A 7,772-nucleotide genomic window follows, 5' to 3' on the forward strand; every position below is an offset into this window, starting at 1 on the left:
GGGCCCCGGGCCGGGCTCGGCCCCGCCGGGGCTGCGGGGAGCCCGGTCCTCCCCTCCCTCCTCTCGCCGGAGCGGGGACGTGATAAAAGGAGACAGGGCTCTGAAAGGATTTGATTGAAATGGCGTGTGCCAAGCTGATGGGAGCCAGCGAGGGACAAAGCGCCGAGGAGCCATGGACACTCGAGCAATTATTCCTCCACGCTGAAGGTGGATTAGTGCAATGGAAAGAAGCATATGTTCGGCCTGGGGCGACACTCCCCCTGGCTGGGTTTAGAGAATGAGAGCGGAGAAAGAGGCTGAACCTGGAATATCAACTATCCGGGAGACAGCCCACCCCACCCCCTCTTCTCCCAGCCTCTCCAAAAGTCTCAGGGATGGAGAGATAAATACACACGCCCATAAAGATAAATAGATAGATATGCGCATACGCACGCACACCCATAAAGATAGATGCACGCACACCTCTACATACAGCCACGCTTGCACACAGCTCTACACACTGGCACACAGATAGGCAGGGAGAAAGAGGCGCCCTAGGTGAAAAACCTCCCAGGGTATGACAATGCGAACAAATAAACAGCCGGCCTTCGAGAGGGTCGTAGCAGCAGCCAGTTCTGCTGGAGGCTCCCGTTTCCCGAGCCCTTTCCCAGGAAACTTTCCAAAAGCAGCTGCAGCGAGGGACGGGGTGATCTCCATCCCCCCTACCAGGGCCCTGCCCAGGCTCTCCTGGAGACACAAGGCAAAAACCTCAATTGCCCCTTTTCCGCCTGATTTTCTTCCAAGCCACATCCACCTCCTGCTTTTTCTCCCTTTCCCCAGCTCCCTGCAAAATCCCATCCTTTCCAGCAGGACAGCTGCAAGCTCTCACAAGGGCGCAGGGACGGGAAGAAGCCCCAGCCCCCCCCCTGCCAGTCCCCACCCCGAACACCGGCACCCCAGGAGTAGCCTGCATCCAGGCTCTGTGGCAACGGGACACCCATCAGCTTCTGGCCTGGGTCATTTACACCCGTACTGAGAGCCACAGGCTCCAAAACCTGGGCAGGGATGGCAGGAGCACCTTTTTAGCACTATTATAGTGTAGCTGTAGGCCTAATGAGGCAAGGAGCGCTGAGGCCAGGCACAGGCCCTGCCTTCGCCTCCAAGTGCTGCCCCACTGCCCTTCCCCTGCTTGGGCGCACCGGCATGGGCCGCAGCGTGGGGTGTCTCCTCAGCTATCGTCCAAGCCTCCCCACTCGCAGGGCAGAGAGGTAACCTCCATCACAGGAGAGGAATGGCCACAGCATCAGAGGAGAGGCAGGACAAGCACAGGGAGCAGCATCCAGCAGCAAGGGAAAGGGCAAGGAGGACATGCTGGAGGGAGGGGAGCCTGCTGGCAGGCTTAAAAGGGATGGAGGGAGAAAGAAGGAAAGGGAACGCAGCTCTCCCTTTCTCCTGGGAGCTCCAAAAAAATGCTCTGCTCTACAACCAGAAACGTGCCCCAAATATTTCAGACCTCCACTTCTTTATCCTCAGCTTTGGGGATCAGGGTGGATCATACACAGAGAGGAGGGGGCCGGCTGTGCCCAAAGCAGCGCCGAGGCAGGAAGTTTTGCAGGATGAACGAGCGGGTAGGAACATAACCAAAAACATCGTGTAGAAGAAATATACATCCCACAGCCTGCGAGAGTAACTGCACAGCCCACACTCCTGCTAGAAAACAACTCTCTATTCAGAGCCCCTGCATCTGCTTTCAATAGAGTATTACAAAGAGAATTAACTATACCACAGGCAACAACAGCAACAGGGCTTGAGAGCATCTCTGGATGGGCAAGGTCTTTATGTAGATGCTGCAGATCTCCTGTAGAAACTAGGAGATGTGCGTGTGTGTGTGTGTGTGTGTGCGCGCACACGCGTGCACAGCACACGCAAAAAACGACGTGGGGAAATAGCTCGCACTTCACACCCGGCCGTCCTCCACCTTCCTGCTCCAAACACAAGACGATCTCTCCCTCACCTAGGCTATGCTTTTCCAGTTTACCCTCCTTAGCCTGGTTTGAAGGTGTCTGCGCAAACGAGTGCCGTGACTATGAACAGGACAATAACCGTGGAGCTTGGAGTAACCTCAGGGCCCTGGTTTCAAGAGGGAGGGACTCACACACTTGCATGGGGAAACCACAGGCTTTGGGTGCTGGCACCTGCCTTGCAAAATCAGGCCCTAAAATAAAAGTGCCCCTGGGAACCAACGGGTCGCTCCTACCCTACCAGAAAGCTCTCATTAGGCTTAGTCTGATTTCCACACTGCACTCACTCGGTGAAGGTGCTCTAACCACTCCGCTGGTTAGATAAGAACTTTTGGCCCTTTGGGCTACCGAAGTTGAACTCGGCATCAGAGAGAAATGACTACAGTGGTTGTAAGAGGGAATAAAAGACCACAGATCTGTCGCCTTTATATCTGCCAGAACGGAGGAGTAACAGTTCAAGGACATGAATCTTCTCCACCATCATAAGCTGTATTTCTGTTTACCCTGCCCGAAACATCAGCTGTTTCACCCACCCAAGAAAGCCTAGAAACTTCAACCAGAAGAGGAGAAACGAGGCTATTTTGCTACTCTGAAGCCGGCAAGGCTCCACTAGTAATGGGTCATGAGAGACACTTACTTTTGCTCTGTTTCCAATTTCTTGCTTTAAACTACTTATTTTGGGGAGTTTGGGGTTACTAAACTAAATATTGCAAATAGAGAGGCTGCAACCTGTGCAGAATAAATTATTTAAGAACCGGGCTTGGCTGATGTCTTTTTTCCCCCATATTGGAGATAAAAAGAAGGAACACATTCTAGTAATCCCTGCTCATTTTCACAGCCATTCTTGCACCTGTAACTCAAATAATGAAGCCATTTGTTATTTATATTGCACTTTCCCCTCCATTCTAGATTTCTAACGATCTGACCCTGGTTTATGGCCCTGACAAAGCCTGAAACCGGTGTGGACTTCCAATAATTGAACGATATAGGGAAAAATCTTTAGCTGGAATGAAGCAGATGTTAGCTTCATGCAGTCCCCTAACTTGATTATTCTTTGGACACGTTAGACAAGCATTAGTGATTGATAATGATGCTAATTAACCCCTTCCCTTTCCAAAACAGCAAACGAACGCCAGCAGGATTCCGCAAACAACACGCACAAAGTACGGCGTGTATCAATATCTGTTCAAAGTGGACCAGTGACACAACTTCACTGCCCTGTGCTCGACAAAAATCATCTCCCGCCGACACCGAGCCGGCTTCAAATCTGCCCTAAGAGTCTAAGAGCTCCCGCCGCTCGCAGGGCAGCGAGCAGAGACGTAGCCCTTCCATTCAGAAAAGGTAGATGGGACAGAATCAGAGGCACCATTTATTTTTTACACTCCCGACCTTTCGCGTTTGATTATCGAGCCGGTTCAAATCACTCTGCCCTCGCTGGCTGGGACGGGCTTCACGTTGCTCCCCGTCGGAAGGGCGCTTGTTGTTTTAACTACACTTTGTGAACGCGAGGGCTGACGCTCTGGGAATCTGGTCTGGGCTGAGACATGCACGTACCGAGGAGGGAAAGGGAAGTGCGCATTCTGGAATGTAAATGCGAGGCAGAAGACGAGTAAACAAACAAGGAGCTGATCTGATTACGCAGTCGAATTTATCATGGACAATAAAGAAATCGCCTTTAAATGTAAGGGTTTGGATAAATGAATACTCCTAGCAAGTGAATAAAATGTATTCAATTAACTAAAAACCTCGTGCACTTCTGAACTGAAGTGGAATCGACTGTAATTGATTTATTTGAAACCAGAGGTTAAGGACTGAATTAGCTAAGTACAACTGGGTATTTCAAGCCACTGACTTCTCAAATGTCAAACCCCTTCTATTTTAAATATTATTTCAGCTGCGGGGCATTGCTGTCCTGATGGCTGTTCCACCAGTTAAATCTCAAATTATATTAATATTCGATTTTTGGAGGGTGGGGTAAATTACGGTACAAAGAGGAGGGCTGTCCTTGTTCACGGTGAAAGAGCACCGAGCTGCGTTTTTGGTTCACATGTAGGAATTAGCTTAGCGTGGCAGCAACGGTCTAACATTCAGCCACCGCTCACCCTCATTTCAGCCAATCCGGGGGAAAAAAAATAACAGCAGATTTTTGTTTAGTGTACAAAAGCATGACCTAGAATTTCACTGCTGCGCCTCGATCACAACGTTAAAAACGCGTCCGAAGAACGCTGAAGTAATTAGCACGTTTTAGTAACTGCATATTGGTCACAGCAGAAGAGGCTGAACCGAAGCTAGTCTGATTTCCATTATCGCCTGTAAAATCCTTCCTTAGAAATAATAGTAATAAAGAAATCTATGCAAGGTCATTTCATTTCTGTTTTCTGGTGTCTTGCTAATGCAGCAGCAGGATACTTAAAATGCGCTCTCCTAGCATAAAGTAGCTAATTATATCTTTAAAACATTATTTATTATGACCTTATAATGTTCTAGCATAAGACTGCTTTATACATTGCCCAGTATAAAACGATTATATTGGGTACAGGTTTCAAAAAGTAACAAGCATCTGTAAATCCAGATATGAATGAATGGTATTTAATAAGATTGTTTTCGTTTAAAAATGAGTATTTATGTGTTGCTGTAGAAAGAGCAGCAATGTATTGCTGTTTATGAATGCTATTGTGCCTGAGGTTAGGATCCCACACACAATCTGAGATGCAGCCAAGAAAAACAGCCCTGATAGACAATGCTTCACTTCACCTGCTACAATACTGTGCATTTCATTTATGTCAAGAATATGTACAGTTAGGGTTCATTCACCTCATTATTTTGTTACATCTACTTTACAGTTAACCAGTCTCTCTTGGAAATAATAAATAACTGTTTTTAAAACAATTGCAGCTTTGCATTCAAAAGATCCACTTTCAATTTATAGGAAAAAAATATTCACCGTTTTTATAAACTGGCTGGCTCTCGAAAATAGAATTTAGACTCCACCAACTCTCTTTCTGCTTGGCAAGATTGATTTTACACTGCCTTCCATAAGTAGATTACCAAAGCAAAATGAAACATCTTGGGCTTTATCTAATGCTTTGCTTCACCAGCCCTACCAAACGTCAAAATATATGAGCAAATGTTAATTCTCTTTGCAGCTTTATTGTAAACACCTCCCTCTTAGCCTCCTCAATTTCTGCCTGAGCAAAAAGGAAAAAAAAGAGAGAAAGAGAGAGTCAGGGAGGGAAGGAAAGAGAAAGAGAGAAAAATCAGCCACCACCACCAAAATATCATCAGCACTTAACGGAGACCATCTCCTTAAAATGCCTTTACATTCTAAACTGCGTTAGCCTCCCTTCCTATGACATAATATAATCCAGCCTGATCCTGACTTCACCTGCCCCCCGGGCCAAAGAAAATAGATTCAAAGTCTGAATTCTCACATGTTTTTACAGCCCACCTTCAAGAAGCACACTCCATTCTTTTTTAAAGCAAACTTCCCTATTTTACAACTGGTTTCCACGAGAAGAAACTCAAGATAAAAATTTCAGTCCCTTACAAACTGACGCAACCGCCTCAAAACGTCCGTCTGTGCATTCCACTAAAACACGAACCATCAGTCAGAAATCATCTGTCTCCTGCAAGATCTCACCAAAGTTCACAACCGCGAGATGATTTCGTCGGCATCGACTACGGAGCTTTTCTTTTTTCTTGAGGGGGAGGGAGCACCCGGCTCTGATTCACCAGTATATAATTTTTTTCACAGCACCTCCTTTTCAGTATGTGCTCGGTAATGATTCTTTTTAAAACGTCCTTCTCGGGATAATGTCTTTTCTAACCTCCGCTCTCCGTTAGGACAACTACACGTACAAAATTTTATAGGCTTATAATTCTGCACGCTAGATAGAAACATAAATAAAAACCTAGAGGTCAACATAAATAAAATAAAACTTTATTTTTTAAATAAAATTATGTTTTGGTTAAAGAAAAGATAGTGTGTCATTTTGTTAGTAGTACAGACAATTTTTTATCCAAAAGAATACATTGTGCTTTATTGTGTCATTTGTCTGAATACAGACTCAGTGGAATATCTAAATGATACCCTGCTCTGAACTCCAAGTTGAAAGTAAGTTTTTATTATACTTGAGGGAAACAATGGGTTCAGCTGCTTATTGCAAGGAGCAATTGTCAAGGGAGAGTTAAACTCAATTACTGTAACCATACTGAATAAAAAATACTGCCAAGAACAAAAATACGCCTGGGTAAAGACAGCCACTGAATAAAAAAATCGACATAAAGCGTATCAAATATTTATTTATCTGGGCAACAAAGGACTATGATACATTGATAGGCATGGAAACTACTGCCGGCACAACTCAATACAATACAACTATAACTGCTTCCAATATGGCCAGTGGAAATACAGGATACCAGGTGGTCCCGAATGTTTGAAGTTCTTTGGGAAAAAAAAAAAGAAAAAAAGGAGAAAAAGAAAAACAAAAGAAAGGGAGAAAGAAACAAAAAAAAGAGGGGGGAAAAAAGGAAAGAAAAGCTAAATCTTGTTTTAAAAGACAGTATTAATTTATTGCTCTGATGGTGCTTTCGGGAGAAGGACAGTGAATGAAAATAACTTCTTCTTTCATTTTCCACAACACATAAGGGTTGTAAAACCACTAACATGTTTAAAAACCTTGCCAGGGTCCAACATCACTTTATTTTATCTTCAACGAGAAACTAAATGTCATACTAATTATATATAAAAATTCATGGGTTTTTTATTTGTTCAGCTGCTTCATTGTCGCCTTTAACATGCTACAACAGGGCTAAAAATGATGAATCCCAGAGAAAAACCCCCAAAAAACCTCTGATATCTAAATAAGTACCATGAACCACATGATGAACTAAGAGGGGAAGATTTAAAACCCACTAAACAAGAGGTAAACGAGATCACCAGATAAATAAAAAAAGGCTTAAAACAGACTCACCATATTTACAATTCCCATTAAATTACACATAAATAAATATATACATACATGAACACTGATTCCCTTATATAATAACCGTGAATCGTGTTGCAATAGAAAGTTCAAGTTGGTCGCTTTACCTTGGACAGGAAAAAGTTCTACAACTGAAGATATGACATGGAACTGCTTGTGTTTTGTGTTCAAGTTTATTCACAATACTGATAAAATGTCATCAGTCCTTTTTGCCTTTTGTTTGTTTGCTGTCGCTGCTGCTGTTGTACTTTTTTCGCTTTTTTTCATTTTTAATATGGCTACAATCTTAACTGAAGTTTATGTAAGGGAAGGTGGTGATTCAGTCCGGTGAAGCTCATAGAATTTTTTAAGTATCATTTATTTCTTTTTGGTTTTTTTTTTTAATTTTTTAATATATTTTTAGAAAAAAAAAGTCCTTTTCTTTTTTTGTTTTGTTTTTGTGGTTTTTTTTTTCCTCCTTTTGTTTTATTTAAAAAAAAGTTCACAAACTCAAGACAGAACTTTTTTTCTTTGCTGGCTCCGTCCCCCTGTTCTGTTCTCTTAGGCTCCAAACTGGGGTAAAACGATGGTGGCAGCGGGGAGAGGGGGGGAAGTTAAGAGGGAGCAAATGGAAATGCGGATGCTGGGAAGGGGTGTGGGGAGAGGGCAGAGCGGTCCTGCAGAGTCAGAGAACAGGATTGGCAGAAGGACGCTCGTTCTGTTGCTGTAGCCTGGGGTGCTGGGTGCAGGGGAGAGGGAGGAGGGAGATGAATGGATCGATGGGCTATGAGGGGGAAGGGAGAGGAGG

The 7,772-nt window shown here is 44.3% G+C and overlaps 1 protein-coding gene across 1 annotated transcript in view; it reads right to left on the reverse strand.

Annotated features, from left to right (window-relative positions):
• TFAP2A (transcription factor AP-2 alpha (activating enhancer binding protein 2 alpha)) overlaps positions 1–7,772 on the reverse strand; it is a 32,526-nt gene that overhangs the window by 10,172 nt on the left and 14,582 nt on the right. The gene's annotated exons all lie outside the window — the stretch shown is intronic.

This window comes from Pygoscelis adeliae, unplaced genomic scaffold (genome assembly GCF_000699105.1).
Source record: "Pygoscelis adeliae isolate BGI_AS28 unplaced genomic scaffold, ASM69910v1 Scaffold186, whole genome shotgun sequence".
NCBI lineage: Eukaryota > Metazoa > Chordata > Aves > Sphenisciformes > Spheniscidae > Pygoscelis > Pygoscelis adeliae.